Source organism: Trachypithecus francoisi, unplaced genomic scaffold (genome assembly GCF_009764315.1).
Source record: "Trachypithecus francoisi isolate TF-2019V2 unplaced genomic scaffold, Tfra_2.0 Lachesis_group21, whole genome shotgun sequence".
Classification (NCBI taxonomy): Eukaryota; Metazoa; Chordata; class Mammalia; order Primates; family Cercopithecidae; genus Trachypithecus; species Trachypithecus francoisi.
The window spans coordinates 45,320,643-45,341,755 of record NW_022681467.1 but is presented as its reverse complement, the minus strand read 5'-3'; the positions used below and the strand labels follow the sequence as shown (position 1 = coordinate 45,341,755).

Genomic DNA, 21,113 nt, shown 5'->3' with positions numbered 1-21,113 from the left:
CAAAAAACTAGCCGGGCGAGGTGGCGGGCGCCTGTAGTCCCAGCTACTCTGGAGGCTGAGGCAGGAGAATGGCGTGAACCCGGGAGGCGGAGCTTGCAGTGAGCTGAGATCCGGCCACTGCACTCCAGCCTGGGCGACAGAGCGAGACTCCGTCTCAAAAAAAAAAAAAAAAAAAGATATTCTTGAAGCACATACAATATGGTTGAAAAGAGATCTAGGTTCAGATCAGCTCCGAGTGGCAGATTCATTTTGTTTTGAAATAGAGGATACTACCTTTCTCAGGGTACTTGTGAGAATTAAGTAGAATACGCACGTGAAAGGGCTTAGCACAGAGCTTGACACAAAGGTCCTTATGTTTATGTTTTTTTTTTTTTCTTTTGAGACGGAGTTTCGCTCGCTCCTGTTGCCAAGGCTAGAGAGTGCAGTGGTGCGATCTTGGCTCACTGCAACCTCCGCCTCCTGGTTTCAAGCGACTCTCCTGCTTCAGCCTCCCAAGTAGCTGGGATTACAGGCGCCTGCCACCATGCCCAGCTAATTTTTTTTTTTTTTTTGTATTTTTAGTAGAGAGAGGGTTTCACCATGTTGGCCAGGCTGGTCTCTTAACTCCTGCCCTCAGGTGATCCATCTGCCTTGGCCTTCCAAAGTGCTGGGATCACAGGTGTGAGCCACTGGGCCTGGCCATATGATTCTTATTTATAACTGTAGGAGGTGCCCTCTTGGTCTCATGCTCATATTAAACTGAGAGTTAGGTTTGGGCTCCTGTCTGACTTTACCAGTAACTAGGTATGAATTTTTATTCCTGTTTTTTGTGAACTGAGGAGACTGGACTATTGTGCAGATTCTAGGGTCCCTTTCAGATCTAAAGTTTCATGATTCTGAGCATGCGTAAATTGAACCTTTGAAGTAAGGAATAATTTTGTCAAGTAAAGACACTGTCTTTTAAAGTTCTGATTTCCCATTGACTTCATCTCCTCCCCAGCGTGCTGTGGTGAGAATGGTGACATGCTTGTGTGTAATCTTCAGACTTTATAGTTTCAGTCTTTGGGGTGAATGGTAAGGTCCCCCATGTGCAGTGCCATTACTTTTGGACATCAGCCTGGGAACTCCAGACTTGGTGTCTCTACACAGAAATCTATCTTTGAAATCATTGTCACTAAGGAAGCAGGGGGAAATTTGTGCTGTCTTGGTCAGAGAAAAGAAAATCAAAAAGAATTTTTGGAAATATCTTTGGGATGTTAAGACCATTTTTTCCTTTTGTACCATTTTTTGTCCTGTGGGCTAATCCTTTTCCATTTTGATCTGCTAAGCCAGTCCTTTCCTCTGGCTTCACACTTCAGCTTTTAAGTGTGACATAGAGCCCCAGACTCATTACCTCAATCCTCTAGGTAGTTAGATGTTAAATGAAAATGAATATTACATTTGGATCCCCTAATTCTTTTTTTATGGTGCCCTTTATACTGAGGAGCATTCCGGCCCCTGCTGGTTGCATGAATTCAGTGTTTTCCCAAGCATGGGAATCACGTTAAATAATTTAGAGTGCTGCCCCGTCTCCAATTCCTCCTTTTTTTCCTCTCCTTTTGTTAGTTTGAGTAAGCAATTATTAGACCCTGGGTATTGTTCCTGTGCCTTTGCAGGTGACGGAGCTATCCAGGTACTTTGCAGCAGCCAGAAGCGAACCTGGTCATTGTTTCTGAGGCACCTTCGTTACTGTCATCAATTATGAACAGTTCTCTTAGGCGGTTAGTGGCCTAATTATGAAGATGAAAAATATTGTGGAGTATCGGATAATGGAAAGAGTAGGTTGTAAGATAGCAGTGTCATGTTTTTACATGTCAGTGGGTCCAGGGTATGCTAGTGAGCGCAACTGTTTATTATTTTTCTTAAAAAGTTATAGGATATTTAAATATCAGTAGAGAGGTAACTTTTTCCACCCCCTCCCAAGTAGTCCTAAAAGTATGGATAATTGACATTTAAACCTTCTTCTTAATTCTCCTTGTTGAACAATCATAAGCTTGGAAAGATGGAGAGACAGGGTTATTTTTTCCTCACAGAGCTGCTCATTATCCCATTTTAAGTTCTACTTTCAGGGACCAAGCCTAAATTGTATTCATGATCAGGATGTATGTATTTGCTGATCGGTAGACTTGGCTGGTGAAGGTCATAAGATAGTGTTTTCCTAAATACTGTGTTATGTCTCGCTTATGTAATTGAAAAAGGAAAAAAATGTTTTATTCCTGTTCAGAAAAATGACAGAATTGCCAACCTAAGGAAGTCAAACCAGATAGACCAAAGATGATAGTAGACTGGCTTTAGGATTCATGATACAGTTATTTTGAATCTGTATTTTTTTTTTTTTTCTGAGATGGAGTCTCACTCAGTCGCCCAGGCTGGAGTGCGGTGGTGCAATCAGGGCTCACTGCATCCCCTGCTTCCTGAGTTCGTGTGATACTCCTGCCTCAGCCTCCCGAGTAGCTGGGATTACAGGCGAGTACCACGACACCTGGCTTTTTTTTTTTTTTTTTTGGTATTTATTTATTTATTTTAGTAGAGATGGGGCTTTGCCATGTTCGCCAGACTGGTCTCGAACTCCTGACCTCAGGTGATCCACCTGCCTCGGCCTCCCAAAGTGTTGGGATTACAGGCGTGAGCCACCATGCCCGGCTGAATCTGTGTGCTTTAAATAAGAGCATTTAATCCTTTAACTTTTTTAGAAAAACTCATTTGATCCATATCCTCATAATCTATATAGTCATGAGAAGGAATTTTTCTGGATTGTAATTTTCTTGTGACTAGGATGATGCCCAGCATGTTGTATGTACTTAAATATTTAGTGAAATGAAAGTTAAGAAACTATTGTCTGGGCGGACCAACCTCTTGGTTGTTGCACTGCATTTACTGGGGAAAGGAACTAATTAATCCTGATTTTGAAGTGACTGAATTTTTTCCAAATCTACTTAGTACTTTTTTTCTTCTTTTGGTGGTAAAATATAAAATTTGCTATGTATCTATTTTGGTAATTTAAGTAATTAAGCGTACAGTTTAGTGGCATAAATTACATTCACAATGTTATGCAGTAATCACTTTTTTTTTTTTGAGACGGAGTCTCGCCCAGGCTGGAGTGCAGTGGCGCGATCTCAGCTCACTGCAAGCTCCGTCTCCGGGGTTCCCGCCTTTCTCCTGCCTCAGCCTCTCCAGTAGCTGGGACTACAGGCAACCGCCACCACGCCCGGCTAATTTTTTTATATTTTTAGTAGAGATGGGGTTTCACCGTGTTAGCCAGGATGGTCTTGATCTCCTGATCTCATGATCTACCCACCTCGGCCTCCCAAAGTGCTGAGATTACAGGCATGAGCCACTGCGCCTGGCCAGTAATCACTATTTTTTAGGTTTTTTGTTTGTTTTGTTTTTCGTTTTCTTGAGATGGACTCTCGCTCTGTTGCCCATGCTGGAGTGCCATGGCACGGTCACAGCTCACTGCAACCTCCATCTCCTGGGTTCAAACGATTCTTGTGCCTCAGTCTCCCAAGTAGCTGGGACTACAGGCACACGCCACCACGCCCGGCTAATTTTTGTAGTTTTAGTAGAGACGGGGTTTCACCATGTTGGCCAGAAGTGGGCTCAAACTCCGGACCTCAGGTGATCTGCCTGCCTTAGCCTCCCAAAGTGCCAGGATTACAGGTGTGAGCCACCGTGCCTGGCTGGGTGTTTAATTTTTAATTGTTTTCTTTTTAAAAATGTTATAATGCTTTTTTTTTCTTCATAGTAGAGACAGGGTCTCCCTGTGTTGCCTAGGCTGGTCTCGAACTTCTGGACTCAAGCTATCCTCTTGCCTTGGCCTCCCTCCTTGGCTGGAGTGTAATGGTGTGATCTGGACATCCCAGGCTCAAGTGATCCTCCTGCCTCAGCTTCCCAACTAGCTAGGATTACAGGCATGAGACATCATGTCTGGCCTCAGCCTTATTTTTCAACATTTCTTATTTCCAAAATATTTTAGCACCCTAAACAGAAAGTGTTCTTGTTAAGCAATAACTCTCACAACATTTGTCATTATTATGTTTTTTGTTTGTTTGTTTGTTTGTTTTCACAGACACTCCAGCAGTTGTGAAATGGTGTTTCTTGAATGTGTGTGTGTGGTTTTTTTTTTTCCTTAAATGAGTCATGATAGTTTTGATGTGCATTTCTTTAATGAGGAATGACCATTTGCATATTTCATTTGGAGAAATGGTGATTCAGGTCCTTTGTTCATTCTTGAATTAGGTGTCTTTTTGTTGTTGAGTTGTTAGGAGTTTTGTTTTTGTTTTTGAGACAGGATCTCTCTGTGGCTCGAACTGGAATGCAGTGGCTCGACCATGGCTCACTGCAGCCTCAACTTCCCAGGCTCAGCCTCCCAAGCAGCTGAGACCACCAGTGCGTGCCAACAAGCCCAGCTGATTTTTAAATTATTTGTAGAGATGGGATCGCCCTATGCTGCCCAGGCCGGTCTCAAACTCCTGGGCTGAAGCCATCCTCCCACCTCAGCCTCCCAGAGTGCTGGGATTACAGGCATGAGCTGCCATGCCTGGTCTGTTAGGAGCTCTTTACGGATTCTGAATAATATTAAACCTTTATCAGATACATGATTTATAAACATTTTCTATTCTGTGGGTTGTCTTTTCACTTTTGTTAGTGTCCTTTGATGCACACAAATTTTTAATGAGGCCCAATTTACCTATTTTTCTTTTGTTTATGCTTTTAAAATACACTACTTTGTAAATATTACCACTTACCTTTTGCTCCCTACAGTGTGCCCATTCTTTTTTCTGCCCATGAAGGTCTTAATAAGCTATTGATGTGATTTTTGAGAAAGCAGGAGTCATGGGTTTTTTTTGTTTCTTTCGCCCTAGCATGTTTAAGTTTGATGCTGTTTTTTATTTATTATTCTTTTTATTTATTTATATATTTAGATTCAGATTCAGCAGGTGACACAAGATTTATTTTTTGTCATACAGGAATGAAAAGACATGATAATTTCGAAGATAGGGAAAAGTAAATTTTGTTTGGTATTTTCTTTCTCTCTCTTTTTTTTTTTTTAAAGGCAGAATCTTACTGTCACCCAGGCTGTAGTGCAGTGGCATGATCTCAGCTCACTGTAGCCTCTGCCTCCCAGGTTCAAGTGATTCTCCTGTCTCAGCCTCCTGAATAGCTAGGGTTACAGGCGCGTGCAACCACGCCCAGCTAATGTTTTTATTTTTGGTAGAGACAGGGTTTCACCATTTTGGTCAGGCCAGTTTTGAACACCAGATTTCTGGTGATCCACCTGCCTCGGCTTCCCAAAGTGCAGGGATTACAGGCATGAGCCACCACGCCCAGCCTGTTTGGTGTTTTCTTAGCCCCAAATCTCCATTAACCAGCATCATTTATGTTTTGGTGTTTAGTATTAAGTAGTTACCATAAAGACCATGAGGCATGACTTTGAGTTTGGTATTGTGAGTGGCTTTTTTGTTTGTTTGTTTGCGTTTGCCTTCTGATTCTTTGAAAATTAGTAATGCTTTATTCACCAGAACATTCTGTTTCCCTGTGCCTTCCTCGTCCACAACACAGGCACAGGGTAGCAGGTGGTGAAGAGAAACAGGCTGCCAAGATGGTCCCTGGGTGACTAGGAGGGGTGTGATGTGTGCACAGGATTTTTTTTTCTATTATCCTTTATAACATCGGAAAATGATGTCAAATGCTGACAAATGAGGAAATAGAAAAATGTAACATGTAAAAGCTGCTGGACTCCCTCCAACAGCTCTGAATTAGTAAAATTTGGCAATTTGATACATATTTTTTTCTTATATCAGCTGAACTGCAAATGTATTTATCTAAACGTGAGTGATAAAAATGGTGATTAAAGGCAGGGTGGGTACTTAGAAAACTTTTATGTTCTGGTGCCTGTGATAAAAGAGAAAAAATTACGAACTTGTCTTTGCATTTGCCTATTTTGCTATTGTCTTATAGCTAAATTCATTATTCTCTTTGTAACACCCCTACAGTGTGCTAGACTTGAAGGGTACAGTGATAAAGCAGAGTGTATTGCTGTTATTCTTTAAGTCTTCTAAAGAGCATGGCTTCACTTTAGTAAATTTTCAGTTTTGGGTAATTTTATATTTCTGGACAGATGTGTTTAATTGAGGGCCAATTCATCTGGTGTTCTCAGTTGGAGTTAACATTCCTTAATTGCCAGGAATAATAGTGAATACAGTAGTCACCCCCTTATCCAGAGTTTTGCTTTCTGCGGTTTCACTGAGGTCTGAAAATATTAAATGGAAAATTCCAGAAATAATTCACAAATTTTAAATTGCGCACCATTCTGAGTGGCGTGATGAAATCTTTCACCATCCTGCTCTGTCCCCCTTTGTCTTGCCTGGGATGTGAGTCATTCCTTTGTCCTGCATATCCACGCTGTATACACATTTAGTAGTTGTCTGGATTATCACATCATCATCATGGTGTCACAGTGCTTGTGTTCAGCTGATGCTTATTTTACTTTTATTACTTGTAATAGTTTTAAATTTTAATATTATGGCCAGGTGTAGTGGCTTATGCCTGTAATCCCAGCATTTTTGGAGGCCGAGGCTGGAGTATCGCTTAAGTCCAGGAGTTTGAGACCAGCCTAGGCAACCTGGGGGAAAACTTGTTTCTACAAAAATACAAATAACAATTAGCCAGGTGTGGTGGTACATGCCTGCAGCCCCAGCTACTTGGGATCCCATGAGCCTGGGAGTTTGAGGCAGCAGTGAGCTGTGATCACTCCAGCCTGGGCAACAGAGTGAGACTGTCTCAGAAAAATTAATTTTACTTAATTACTTTTATTATTGTTATAATTGTTCCATTTTGTTATTGTTGTTGTAAACCAAATTGTAAAACCATTTTATTATTATATTTGTTGCAAACCAAAAAGTATCTGAGACGGGTCTCAATCTATTTAGAAGTTGATTTTACCAAGGTTAAGGGCACACACCCAGGCCCAAGGTCTGTGCCTTTCTCCAAAGATGATTTTGAGGGCTTCAGTATTTAAAGGGGAAGAAATTTCTAGAAGGTGTGGGTAGATAAGAGGCAAATGGTTGCATTCTTTTGAGTCTTTGTTAGCCATTCACAAGTGGCGGGCGAGGGTGGGGGCGGCGGAGGAATAGTCCCTTATGCATTCATCTATAGCTCAGAAAATCTGCATTTTTACATAAGATAAAATATACTTAACAGCGCAGAGGAAGCAATCAGATTATGTATTTGTCTCAGGTGAGCAGAGGAATGACTTTGAGTTCTGTGCTTTGTCCCATACCTGTGAAGATAAGCTGTCAGTTTACATTGTCAGGGCGAAATTCAGCAAATCGTTGTAGGGTAAGGATCTTGAGGTCCACAAGGAATTTCCTGTTGAGCAGATTATGAGGGAGGTAGGTTTGCGTGATGCAGTTCCTACCTTGACTTTTCTCTTTGACTTAGTGAGTTTGGGGTCCCCAAGTTTATTTTCCTTGTACATTGTTGTTCATCTTTTACTGTGCCTAATTTGTAAGTTAAACTTTACCATAGGTGTGTATGTATAGGAAAAAACAATGTATTTAGATTTGGTACTACCTGCAATTTCAGGCACCCACTGGGGAATTCCAGAACGTATCCCTTGAAGATAGGGGAGGACTACTGTGTGATTCATAGCACAGTTTCAGATTAATCATATCTGATGCAGTCAGATGCTTGATGGTTACATGGGGCCTGGTTTGTGGGCAGATGACTAGTGGGAGGTTTTTTTCTGCCCATTTAGGATTCAAGATGGGTTTTAACCTTTTAAGTTACAATTAAGCACTTTGTGTCTTGTACAGTATGTATACAATAATGCTCTGAAATGGCTAATCATGAATGTATGAATGGTTTGGCTCGTACTGAAACCTGAAATCTAGATGAAAAAGTTGATAAAAATAAGAAGGCAATCAGTACTGATTGTCATTGTCATCTACCCCAGTACATTCTAACTGGGGTAGATATAGAAATTCTTATATGTTTCTATCAGCATCATTTCTGATTTTTGATTAGAAAAATATTTAGGTTAATGGCTTTCTTGTTGGTTTCAAATTTATGAGAAAAGCTATACCTTTATGTCTTGAATCTGCTCGCAGTCTTTGCTTTGAGAGGTGGTTTTTGCTTAGGCTACGATAAGTTGTTTCATCTTTTCTAAAGAGGGATAAAGAAGTATTTACTTTGTGAAATTGGAAAACCATGTGGTTAGTGTGGAAAGTAAGCATGTTATTAATAAACAGCTAGTCTTGCGCTCCATACTATTGGATGGAAGGTGGAAATAACCTTGCCTCTATTGCTGAGATTTAAAAAATAAAAAGCTAGGCTACTACCCCACATCAATTGATGTCTGGTTGGGGCAACTAGAATCCTTCATTGTGTAGTTCATGCTTGTGTGTGTCTGAATGTGAGAGTGGTAGGAAGTTCAATGTTTTGGCTTTGGTGTGGGATTAATTTTCTCTTCCATTGTTAATTTGGCATACCTGACTTTTTCATTCTGGTTTAAAGTATTAGAAATCTTAAGATTGGTGTGAATTAGAAGATTGGGGTTTATTTGCATTTCATTTGGCACTAGGGAAAATTCACTTTAGGTAAGAGCTACTTTTTGGGTTGGCTTGATGTTCAAAACAATGTTTTCCTTAAGAATTGCATTTTATTATGGAAATTTTCTTTTTTCTTTTCTTTTTTTTTTTGAGATAGAGTTTTGCTTTGTCCCCCAGGCTGGAGTGCAGTGCCATCATCTCAGCTCACTGCAACCTCTACTTCCTGGGTTCAAGCGATTCTCCCGCCTCAGCCTCCCGAGTAGCTGGGATTACAGGTGTATGCCACCACGCCCGGCTAATTTTTGTAGTTTTTACTAGAGACAGGGTTTCACCATGTTGGCCAGGCTGGTCTCGAACTCCTGACTTCAGGTAATCTGCCCACCTCAGCCTCCCGAGTAGCTGGCATTATAGGCATGAGCCACCGAGCCCAGCTGGAAATTTTCAAACATATAAAAGTAACTTAATAGTAAAGTATAATGGGACCCCATGAACAAAAGTGACTTTTTTTTTTTTTTTTTTTTTTTTTGAGATGGAGTCTCGCTCTGTCGCCCAGGCTGGAGTGCAGTGGCCGGATCTCCGCTCACTGCAAGCTCCGCCTCCCGGGTTCACGCCATTCTCCTGCCTCAGCCTCCCGAGTAGCTGGGACTACAGGCGCCCGCCACCTCGCCGGCTAGTTTTTTGTATTTTTTAGTAGAGACGGGGTTTCACCGTGTTAGCCAGGATGGTCTCGATCTCCTGACCTTGTGATCCGCCCGTCTCGGCCTCCCAAAGTGCTGGGATTACAGGCTTGAGCCACCGCGCCTGGCCACAAAAGTGACTTTTTAACCTCAAAAGCAGGGTCAGTTTATTTAATCAGGAAAAAACTGAGCCTTAAAAGTCAGACTTTGCTAAAAGAAAACAGTATTTTTTTCACTGTCCTGAATATAACATTAAGGAAATGGGATTTGGTCAGGTCTAGATAACATTTAATAATTTCAACTGTGTTAAAGACGAAAGTAATTTTTGATGTGACCATGGACTTGTCATGAAAAATATAAATGTGAAAGGGATTCCATCCCCCTTCTTCTAAACAGAATGGAATATAAGCACAGGTGTAGGTTAATTCATAACCTGGATTTTTATTTTTTTATTTTTTTATTTTTTTATTTTATTTTTTTTTTTTGAGGCGGAGTCTCGCTCTGTCGCCCGGGCTGGAGTGCAGTGACCGGATCTCAGCTCACTGCAAGCTCCGCCTCCCGGGTTCACGCCATTCTCCTGCCTCAGCCTCCCAAGTAGCTGGGACTACAGGCGCCCGCCATCTCGCCCGGCTAGTTTTTTGTATTTTTTAGTAGAGACGGGGTTTCACTGTGTTAGCCAGGATGGTCTCGATCTCCTGACCTCGTGATCCGCCCGTCTCGGCCTCCCAAAGTGCTGGGATTACAGGCTTGAGCCACCGCGCCCGGCCCTGGATTTTTAAAACTTTTACATAGTTGGGTTTCATATTTGTTCAGATGTCTTACTAAACCAGGTATCTAAATGAGTGTTTTTCTGTTAAAAAAAAAAAAAAAAAAAAGACATGTCCCATTCCTCTTTGCCATCCCTTAATCACGGGGCTCCACTGGAATCCCTCCCTTTATCACAGGGCTCCACTGGAATAGAGATGGGCAGATAAAGAAGGAAACTTAGTGGTAGCAACTCCAGTGAACTGGTACGTGGTAGAGGAGGGTTGAAGCCATTGATCGCAGTGATGTTCCCAGAGGATTTAAGCTTTCCCATTGTCCCATCCTTCATTTGAACCCTCAGAATGTAGAGCCAGAAGTCCAAGAACAAGCAGCTCTGCGAAGGGTAAACCTTCCAGGCTGTGCTCCCTCGAAGGCCCCACTGCGCTTGAGGAGCAGGTGCTGTGGCTGCTGAAGTCAGGTGCTCTGGGAGCAGACAACGACTGCCTGGGTGCGTAGCACCTGTGTTCTTTTGGCTTCCCTGACCTTGTCTTCTGAGACTGTGTTGCTGATTTCTTTAGCTGTTTATGTCAGCTTTGACCAAAGCCCATTGCAGAGCTTACAAGGGAAAGGAGGCAGCAATATCCCTTTGAAGACTTATTTTGGCACAGATTTTGTGATTTGTGAATAGTAACATTCCTCTGTAGCCACAAATTAAACAACATCGATCTAATTTTGGTATTATTAATTAGTTGTATAATTAAAATAGTAAAACCATCTGCATAGATTGAAGCTATAGTTTCAGGTTGTATTGTATACGTGAAAAACCGACTCTTCATTGTGAATTTTGAGTAGACGTCCCAGTAGATTATTTATGTAAGCTGTGTCATCAGAAACATTCCAGAATGAGTCATGTTTAATTAGGATCTAACAAATGTTACCACCTTTGTTCTGTTGAACAGTATTTTTAAACCACTAAATCAACTTGATAAAAGGAAATTACAGTAATTTATTCATAATCCTTTCATCACAAGTGTTTTCACTTGCTTCCTCTGATACACGCAGATATTTGAAAATTTTGCACCTCAGGAATTGCTGGGCTGTGACAAAAAGGATGGCAGCAGTTTAATTCTGTGTTTGTGCTAGAATAATCTTTTTGCTATAAGATCTTTTCCTGTCTAGTTCTTTTCCCCCACTATAATGAAACATATAGTGTCTTAATATAAGATTATTTCTGGCAAGGGATTCTTGAAAGCTATAAAGAAAACATACCTGCGGTCTTTACCAGTAATGTGGAAAACTTCATGGGAAATTCTAGCCCATTTGATGTCAAGTCTATTTTATCTCATTCCTTTACTATTAATAAATTTAAATAGATGAATTTCAAATTTCATTAAATGTTACAACAGTGTGTCTAATTGGTTTTTTGCTTTCTTTGATTGAATTACACAAAGTAGAAGTAAAGCTCTTCTCAGAAACCTGTTTGGACTTAGTGATTATTTTTCTCCAGATTGTTATTTTGTCTCTAGTTTGTCAAGAGTGAGTAAACTTTCAATGATTGAGAGTCTGTTATGATATAGGTCAAATCAGTTGAGCAGGACCAAAGAGTTGGGCTGCCCTGGTCACGTTAACCATATACATTTACTGTGATTATTTCTCTTATTTCTTCATACACAGCTGTGTGACACAGCTTGCCTTTTACATCTGTAAAGGAGTTAAATCTGTAGTTAATTTTGTGTGGCATTCTCTAGGCTGAGCCAGGCTTTCCTAGCCCTTTGGAAGCTCCCACATGCAAGCATTAGACATAATGAAAACTCAGGCTATTTCTTTGCTTCTGAGCTGTTGGAAATGATTAGATTGAAACTCAATGTGTTGTTTTCCCACCCCCACCCTTTAGAAAGGTGTCTGTATGTACAGAATGGGAGTGTCATTGATGTCATACAGGTTATTCTTTTCTACAAAGGTGATTATATTAAATGGTTCTGCTATAACATGGCATAAGCATTTCTAACAATTACCACACTGGCCGGGCCCAGTGGCTCATGCCTGTAATCCTAGCACTTTGGGAGGCCAAGGTGGGCGGATCATCTGAGGTCGGAAGTTCAAGACCAGCCTGGCCAACATGGTGAAACCCCATCTCTGCTAAAAATACAAAGTTAGCCAGGCATGGTGGCGCACACCTGTAATCCCAGCTACTCAGGAGGCTGAGGCAGGAGAATCGCTTGAACCTGGGAGGCAGAGGCTGTGGTGAGCCGTGATTGCGCCACTGCACTCCAGCCTGGGCAACATGAGCAAAAGTCTGTCTCCAAAAAACAAGAAAAAAAAATTACCACACTATGCCAGATTGTTCAATAAAAGCCATAGAGGTTATGAAAAAATTGGAGTTAGGTGTGCAACATTCAAAAACTGTATTAGTTACTCATCACCAAAAATAAAAGAACCTAATGAAAACAGCACAGGTGTTCACATATTAAACAGTTAAGGAATACTGTAAATACGGCACTTTGAAAAAGTAAACCTGTGGTTTGCTCATGGAAGTGAGCATCAGCAGGGTTGCACCTTGAGTTATTGTGAAGAGGTGGAAGGAGGGTTATCTGAAATGGCACTGAGAGTTTAACATCAGATGTGTGTGGCACCCACTTGGTGAACTGAGTGCTGGTAGATGCTTCAGGGGGGTGTGTGTGTGTGTGTGTGCGTGCGCGCGCACATGCGTCTGTGTGTGTATGTGTCGGTCTGTCCAGCTGGATGTAGTTTTCTGGGTTTTCCTTGTGGATGAAATTGTGCATATGCAAAGGCAGAATTCAGGTTATGCTCGTATTGTTCCCAGGTATATCAATTGTGTTAGAGCAAACTTGCCTTCCTTTCCCTTTCCTTTTCCCTTCTCGGCAGGGCCTCGCTGTGTCACATGTCACTGAGGCTGGAGTGCAGTGGCATGATCACACCTCTTCTCTGCAGGGCCTCGCTGTGTCACCCAGGCTGGAGTGTAGTTGTGTGATTACACCTCATTGCAACCTTTACCTCCTGGACCCAAGTGATCCTCCCACCTCACCCTCCCAAGTAGCTAGGACCAGTAGCTACTTTTAAAAATTTTTTTGTAGGGATGAGGTCTTCCTGTGTTGCTTAGCCTGGTCTCAAATTCCTGGGCTCATACTTGAGGAAGGTTACTACCTTCCCGAAACCTTGCCCTCCCAAAGTGCTGGGGTTACGTGTGTGAGCCCCCGTGCCCAGACTTTGATTTGCTTTTGATTTAGGAAGAGGAAGTCACACTTTTCCCAACTATAACTTTTGAAAGTTAGATGCGCAAAGAGATGGTAGGTAGGTCTGAAGCCTAGGTAAACCCATTCTTTTCCCATCTAGACACATTGTCTCTTTATACAGAAAGGGCACTTTGAAGTATGAGGAACATACTTTTTCTAACTTCTTTCTGGAAATGAATGTGAAAATTCGGGTGTTAATAAGAAGTACATATACAGCTGTCTGCTTTTCAAGGAAGAGTGGCTTAGACTTCTGCTAGCTTATTTGATCAGGCCATCTCGCTTCTGTTATTTTTTGTAAATCTAATGAGGTGGCTAATTATCAAAAGTGAGGTGTCCATGCTGTCACTTTGAGTTCTTTTCTAGGTGCAGAGATTAATTTTGTTGTGCCTTTGTTCCCCTCATTAACTGTTTGTGGGTAGGCATTTGTGAGATCGCTTTCTGGGATTGGGGAACCTCCCCTGAGGCTACCCCTTATGCAAAGAGTTGTTCTTTATGTAAAGCTGTGTACCTGCCCTGGAGTCAAACTGGCACCTTAACCTCATTCGCACTGCTCTCTAAACTTCTGGGGCCCAGCTAATCACCTGAGCATAAGCATGCACTGCTGCCAGCAGGCTTTTGGAAAATGTATTAAATATGTACCCTAGAACTTAAAGTGTAATAAGAATAACAAAAAAAAAAAGAAAAAAAAAAGTAGTGGTGAAAGTAAGCTTGTTTCTTGATGATATGTAACCATGAATTGTGAAGATGTTTATACTCAGAATTCCTAGACTCCTAGAAATCAGATGTAGAGAGCTTCCTTAGTCCATTAGCTTAGGGCCTTTAGAAACACTCAGCAAGGTAGAGATACTATGTTCTGTTGTTTAGGACAGAGAATTAGCCTGCACTTTGGAGACAGAAACTGCAGTGAGCTGCGGAGCCTCATAATTCTTAGCTTTTGTCCCCGTGCTGCAACTTACTGGTTTGGTGACTTTGGGCCAGTTACCAGACCTTTCTGTTCCAACTTCAGTTTCTTCATGGGAATTGATACTAGTTTCTACCTGATAGTGAAGAACTTAGCAAAGTCCCTGTGGTGGCAAGCATATCCAGTCAGTGTTACTGCTACTGTGATTGCTATTCTGCCTACGGGGAGATTATAATCTCAGATGTATTTTCAAGATGAATTCACAAACACAGTCATACGTTGCCTAAGGATGGGGATACATCCTGAGAAATGCGTTGTTAAGCAATTTTGTCATGGTGGAAACATCATGGAGTGAACGTACACCAACCTAGATGGTATAGCGTATTACACAACCTGGCGGTCTGGTATAGCCTATTATTTGTAGGCAACAAATCTGTGCAGCATGTTACTGTACTGAATACTGTAGGCAAGTAAATATTTGTGTAGCTAAATATATATAAACAAAAGCTATAGTAAAAATACAGTATTATAATCTTAGAGGATTGCGATTGGATATGCAGCTAGTCATTGACTGAAACGTCATTATGCAGCGCATGACTGTAAGATATAACAGGATCTGAAGAATCGCAACATTTTGGATAAGTTTTTTTGGTATTATGTAATTTTTCAAAAACAATTGAGCTTACATTATATGTACAGTTTTATATACTAACTAAAAATGTTAAATGTAGTCTAAAGGCGAAGTGACAGGTTTTCAGTGGAAAGGATAATTCAAAATTATTGGGCCTACCTCTGTGTTTTACAGATGGGAGAATAGAATCATGGAAAGGTTTAAAGCATATCCTCAACCTCCTAAGCAATGCCAGCGCTAGGACTGAGTTCCAGTCTAGGTGTTACCCCAAGGATTTTCACCAGTTTACATCAGGAATTCTCATAAAGTTGGCATTGGATGATGATATGGTGATACCAAGATATTTTCTATTGTTTTTGTTTTGTTTTGTTTTCTGAGACAGGGTCTCGCTCTGTCACCCAGGCTGGAATGCAGTGATGCGATCATAGCTCGCTGCAGCCTTGACTTCCTGGGCTCAAGCGATCCTCCCGCCCCAGCCTCCTAAGTAGTTGGGACTACAGACACATGCCACCATGCCTGGCTACTTTTTTTTTTTTTTAGACACAGGCTCTCACTTAGTTGCCCGGGCTGGGATATTTTCTTTTGGATGGGAGTGAGAGGTTTGTGTATAAATAGAAACAGCACACTCAACATACCTATTCTTTTTATAAGGCACACCACAGTGAATACGTTAAAAAAAAAAAAAAAAGTAGGTGAGAATACTCTGAAGAGAGTAAGAAAGCATAATTGTAAGGGACATAGTTTTTAAATGGTTGAATTACTGTCTGAGGCCTCTTTACAGACAAGGGGTAAGTGGGATGCCAGGGTGTGTTGTTGCCGGGAGAATCAGGTTATATGTACCTTTGAGTGGCAGCGAGGATAAATCAGGTACAAAGGGCATTCATGCATTGTAGCTTCATAATCACAGTGTGATAAAATCAGTCATTTGGGGATCATTACAGGTCAGTCACTGCCTAGGGTTTTGTTTTTTCCCCAGTATCTTTAATTTATTTGGGATTATAAAAATAATACATTCGGTGTATAAAATTTGGGAAATACAGCAAAGCATAAGGAAAATAAAGACAATCTAAAATCTCATAACCCAAAGATAACACACTGTTAACATTTTGGTGCTTTTTCTTCTGGCTCTTATTTTGGGGGAGTATGCGTAATTTTTCAAAAACATAATTGAGCTTACATTATATGAACAGATTTATATACTAACTAAAAATGTTAAAGTGTAGTCTAGAGGCGAAGTGACTGTCAGATTTTCAGTCCTGTAAGAAAATGTGGACTCTACCATATACTGCAGAAGAGCATGCTTTGGTGTGTGGGGTTTTTTTGTTTATTTGTTTTGTGAGACTCTGTCAGTCAGGCTGGAGTGCAGTGTGGCAATGGCGGCTCACTGCAGCCTTGATCTCCCAGGTTCAAGTGATCCTCCCACCTTAACCTTCTGAGTAGCTGAGACTACAGTTACGTAGTACCACCATGCCTGGCTAATTTAAAAATTTTTTTGTAGAGGTGGGGCCTCACTATGTTGCCCAGGCTGCTCTCAAACTCCTGGGCTCAAGCAGTCCTTCCATCTCTGCCTCCCAAAGTGTTGGGATTACAGGCGTGAGCCCCTGCTCCTGGTATGGCATGTACTTGATATCGGAGCAGTGTCTAAAGCTGACTGATTGTCCTGCACTGTCATTTTTATCAGAATGACTCATTTTTCCCATCTATAGCTAGTCTCAAAAATTAATAATAGATTAACCCTCCAGGAAGTTTCAACAAGCACCCAGTTGATCATTTACCACTCTTATCTGCTATCTTTTAAATAATATTCTAGGACCAGAGCACAGACATAATCTGCTAATTTACGTTAAATTATCTGGCTGCCAGTTAGAGCCAGGTAACTACAGTTCACAGCAGAGGCAGCAATCCATTCTTGCCAAGAAAGGATTCCCTTTGGTTATATGCAGAAGGGAAAGCCTTCAAGGAAAGCCTTGAATTTATATTCAAAGAATATAAATTATAGATAAATTGCAATTTGAGGGTCAGGAGTCTTCCCTAGAATATTTTGTGTCTCCATGAATTCATAAAAATAGAATTTTAGGAAACAAGAATACCTATGCTGAACATATCAATCTGTGTGCCTTCTGTGGGACTAAATATTTCATTGAAAATTAGCTATTAGGGCCGGGCGCGGTGGCTCAAGCCTGTAATCCCAGCACTTTGGGAGGCCGAGACGGGTGGATCACGAGGTCAGCAGATCGAGACCATCCTGGCTAACATGGTGAAACCCCGTCTCTACTAAAAAATACAAAAAACTAGCCGGGCGAGATGGCGGGCGCCTGTAGTCCCAGCTACTTGGGAGGCTAAGGCAGGAGAATGGCGTGAACCCGGGAGGCGGAGCTTGCAGTGAGCTGAGATCCGGCCACTGCACTCCAGCCTGGGCGGCAGAGCGAGACTCCGCCTCAAAAAAAAAAAAAAAAAAAAAGAAAATTAGCTATTAGATTGATCATTTAAATGGCTTATATGCATTTAAGGATGTAACATACAACTTTTTTCGCAACTTTTTATATGTAAGTATTAATTTAGCTTCAGGAATATGGTTTCATTTACTATTTTGTAATTATCCCCCTGCCTTTTTTTTTTTTTTTTTTTGAGACAGAGTCTCGCTCTGTCACCCAGGCTGGAGTGCAGTGGCCGGATCTCAGCTGAGTGCAAGCTCCGCCTCCCGGGTTTGTGCCATTCTCCTGCCTCAGCCTCCTGAGTAGCTGGGACTACAGGCGCCCGCCACCTCGCCCGGCTAGTTTTTTTGTATTTTTTAGTAGAGACGGGGTTTCATTGGGTTAGCCAGGATGGTCTCGATCTCCTGACCTCGTGATCTGCCCGTCTCAGCCTCCCAAAGTGCTGGGATTACAGGCTTGAGCCACCGTGCCTGGCCCCCCCGTTTTTTTTTGAGTTGGAGTTTCACTCTTATCGCCCAGGCTGGAGTGCAATGGTTCTATCTCAGCTTATAGCAACCTCTGCCTCCCAGGTTCAAGTGATTCTCCTGCCTCAGCCTCCCGAGTAGCTGGGATTACAGGCATGTGCCACCATGCCCGGCTAATTTTGTATTTATTTAGTAGAGATGGGGTTTCACTATGTTGGTCAGGCTGGTCTCGAACTCCTGACCTCAGGTGATCTGCCCGCCTGGGCCTCCCAAAGTGCTGGGATTACAGCCATGAGCCACCGTGCCTGGCCATTTGTCCCTTTTAAACATTACTTTTCTAAGACTGACTCTTCACACCGGAGACTTGAAGATTAAAGTGCCGTGGGTTAAAAATAACACTTGTGGCCAGGTGTGGTGTCTCATGCCTGTAATCCCAGCACTTTGGGAGGCGGAGGTGGGTGGATCACTTGAGGTCAGGAGTTCAAGACTAGCCTGACGAACATGGCGAAACCCTGTCTCTACTAAAAATACAAAAAAATTAGCCAGGTGTAATGGTGTGTGCTTGTAATCCCAGCTACTTGGGAGGTTGAGGCAGGAGAATTGCTTGAGCCCAGGAGGCAGAGGTTGCAGACAGCTGAGATCATGCCACTGCACTCCAGCCTGGGTGACAGAGTGAGAGTCTGTCCCAAAAACAAACAAACAAACAACAACAAAAACACTTGTGCTATGTATGCCTAGAGACCTAGCTCCTCAGAACCTGAGGCCAGGAGTTCCAGGACAGCCTGGGCAACAAAGTGAGACCCCCATCTCTAAACAAACAAACAAACACTTATTCTGAGAGAGGGAAATAAGGGTAGGGATTGACTGGAAAGGGGCTTGGGAAACTTTTCAGGAGTGATTGTAATGTTTCATATCTTGATAGGGATTTAGATTACACAGGTGTGTGCATTTGTCAAACTCCGCAAATGCACACCTATTCATTGCATGAAATTTTTCACCAAGAAGGGAAAAAAAATTTAATTAATGAGCATGCATGCTGGAGTGTTTAACAGGAAGTATACTGATCTCTGCAGTTTACTTGGAAATGCATCACAAAGTAAGATGGATGAATGGATACATTTGTGATAAGCAAGTTAATAGTGGAATCAAGATTGTGAGTAAATGGTTCACTGTGAAATTCTTTCAACTTTGCTGTATATTTGAAATTTTTCATAATAAAACGTTGGTTTAAAAATGTTAAAAATTTTCACATTGGTATCAAAAAACATGTTATAAGGCCGGGCGTGGTGGCTCATGCCTGTAATCCCAGCACTTTGGGAGGCCAAGGCGGTCGGATCATGAGGTCAGGAGATCGAGACCATCCTGGCTAACACGGTGAAATCCTGTCTCTACTAATAATACCAAAAAAGCAGCTGGGCGTGGTGGCGGGCGCCTGTAGTCCCAGCTACTCTGGACATTGAGGCAGGAGAATGGTGTGAACCCGGGAGGCGGAGCTTGCAGTGAGCCGAGATCGTGCCACTGCACTCCAGCCTGGGCGACAGAATGAGACTCCATATCAAAAAAAAAAAAAAAAAGTTATAAATTTGTGTCTGTGAAGTTGTAGTTACCATAGGGCAGAACTGGATCCGTTGAATCAGATCACTCCCTTGATCATTTTAACTTTGAGATCGATAGAGAATGAGCTAAGAATTATCAGGTTCTTCATCCTCAGTATGTTAAGAATCTCTCTTGTCTTTCTCATTGAGTCTAAATATTATTTTTCTGATTATTTTGCTGTCTTTGTTACTTGGAAATCAAGTAACATAAATCCTGTATAATTGTCAAATAGGTGGCATCTGTGTTTATTTCTGCATATATCATCCAATGGATACCTAAGCACTGTTTTGCCAAGACTCTTTCTCAGGCTAGCACTCAATACAAATCTGTATTTTTCTATTCTCCTTTCTCCTCCAGCCTTCAGTCTAGATGTTTTCTGATGGCATAGCTTTTGGATCAGTCATTCTCTTTTTTTGCTCTGTCTTGCCCAATATTAAAATATTACACCCTTCTTTTTTTTTTTTTTGAGATGGAGTCTCGCTCTTATTGCGCAGGCTGCAGTGCAATGGTGCTATCTTGACTCACTGTAACTTCCGCCTCCCAGGTTCAAGCGATTCTTCTGCCTTAGCCTCTGGAGTAGCTGGGATTATAGGCATGTGCCATTTATACCCAGCTAAGTTTTATATTTTTAGTAGAGACGGGATTTCACCATGTTGCCTAGGCTGGTCTTGAACTCCTGACCTCAGGTGATCCACCCGCCCCAGCCTCCCAGAGTGCTGGGATTACAGACAGGCCACTGCGCCCGGCCAAGTTCTCAATTTCAGTTACTATATTTCTCAGTGTTCGAACTTTTGATACTTTTTTAATAGATTGCAATCTTCTGGTGAAATTCTCTGTTTTTCTAATTTTTCCCCTTTATTTTCTCCTTCTACTTTTTTGAACAGTTATTAAAACCCATGAGTTAATGGTTCCTAATGTCTATATTGTCTATGGATCTCTTCCTGATACCTGATTTTTCTTTTGACACTCTTTGTTTTTTTTTTTTTTGAGATGTTGTTTTATTCTTGTTGCCCAGGCTGGAGTGGAATGGCGCAATCTTGGCTCACTGCAACCTCTGCCTCCCGGGTTTAAGCGATTCTCCTGCCTCAGCCTCCGAGTAGCTGGGATTGCAGCCATGTGCCACCATGCCCAGCAATTTTGTAGTTTTAGTAGAGACAGGGTTTCTCCATGTTGGTCAGGCTGGTCTCGAACTCCTGACCTCAGGTGGTCTGCCTGGCTTGGCTTCCCAAAGTGTTGGGATTACAGGCGTGAGTTGCAGCGCCCAGCCTTGGTGCTCCTTTTGGCATGACTGTTAATTTTTATTGAAAAGTGGGCATTGTATATAAAAAAAATTGTAGTGACCCTAGATGATTTTATAATATCTAGAGAGCTCACACCATTTGCTAGGCAAATAGAATGGGGGCTGATTCCATTTATCCTGTCTGAGCTTACCATAGCAAGGGTGTGGTTTTGGTCAGGCTCCATCTCTTTTTGGTTTGCCTGTATTCTTTGGAAGTACCCTGCAGGAGTTCTGGCTAAGCACTGGGGCCCTTCCCCCACGGTGTGTCCTGAACTTTAATCTTTTTCTTCCCAGTACATGGGATTGGTGAAAAAACCTGCTGTGCTAGTCAGAGGCTTTCTGCTTGGTTTCAGCCTTCTGACCTGTGCATTTTTGGGATTTTGTAAAATATCTTCAGGGGAAAACACTCAGTTCTTTTCACAGGAATCCTGGGCCCTTGTCTCTATTTTTCTTTCTTCAGTCCTGAGATATTACCACCAGCTCTGCTGGTTTCTCTACTTGTGGATAGTGGCTCTGGTCCTGTTCCAAGGCTGCTTGTCTGTTTCCTCAGCCTCCTTCCTGA

The 21,113-nt window shown here is 42.0% G+C and overlaps 1 protein-coding gene across 2 annotated transcripts in view; it reads left to right on the top strand.

Moving 5' to 3' along the window:
- The window catches only part of B4GALT5 (beta-1,4-galactosyltransferase 5), an 86,185-nt gene that overhangs the window by 8,595 nt on the left and 56,477 nt on the right, over positions 1-21,113 (top strand). The window lies entirely within an intron of this gene.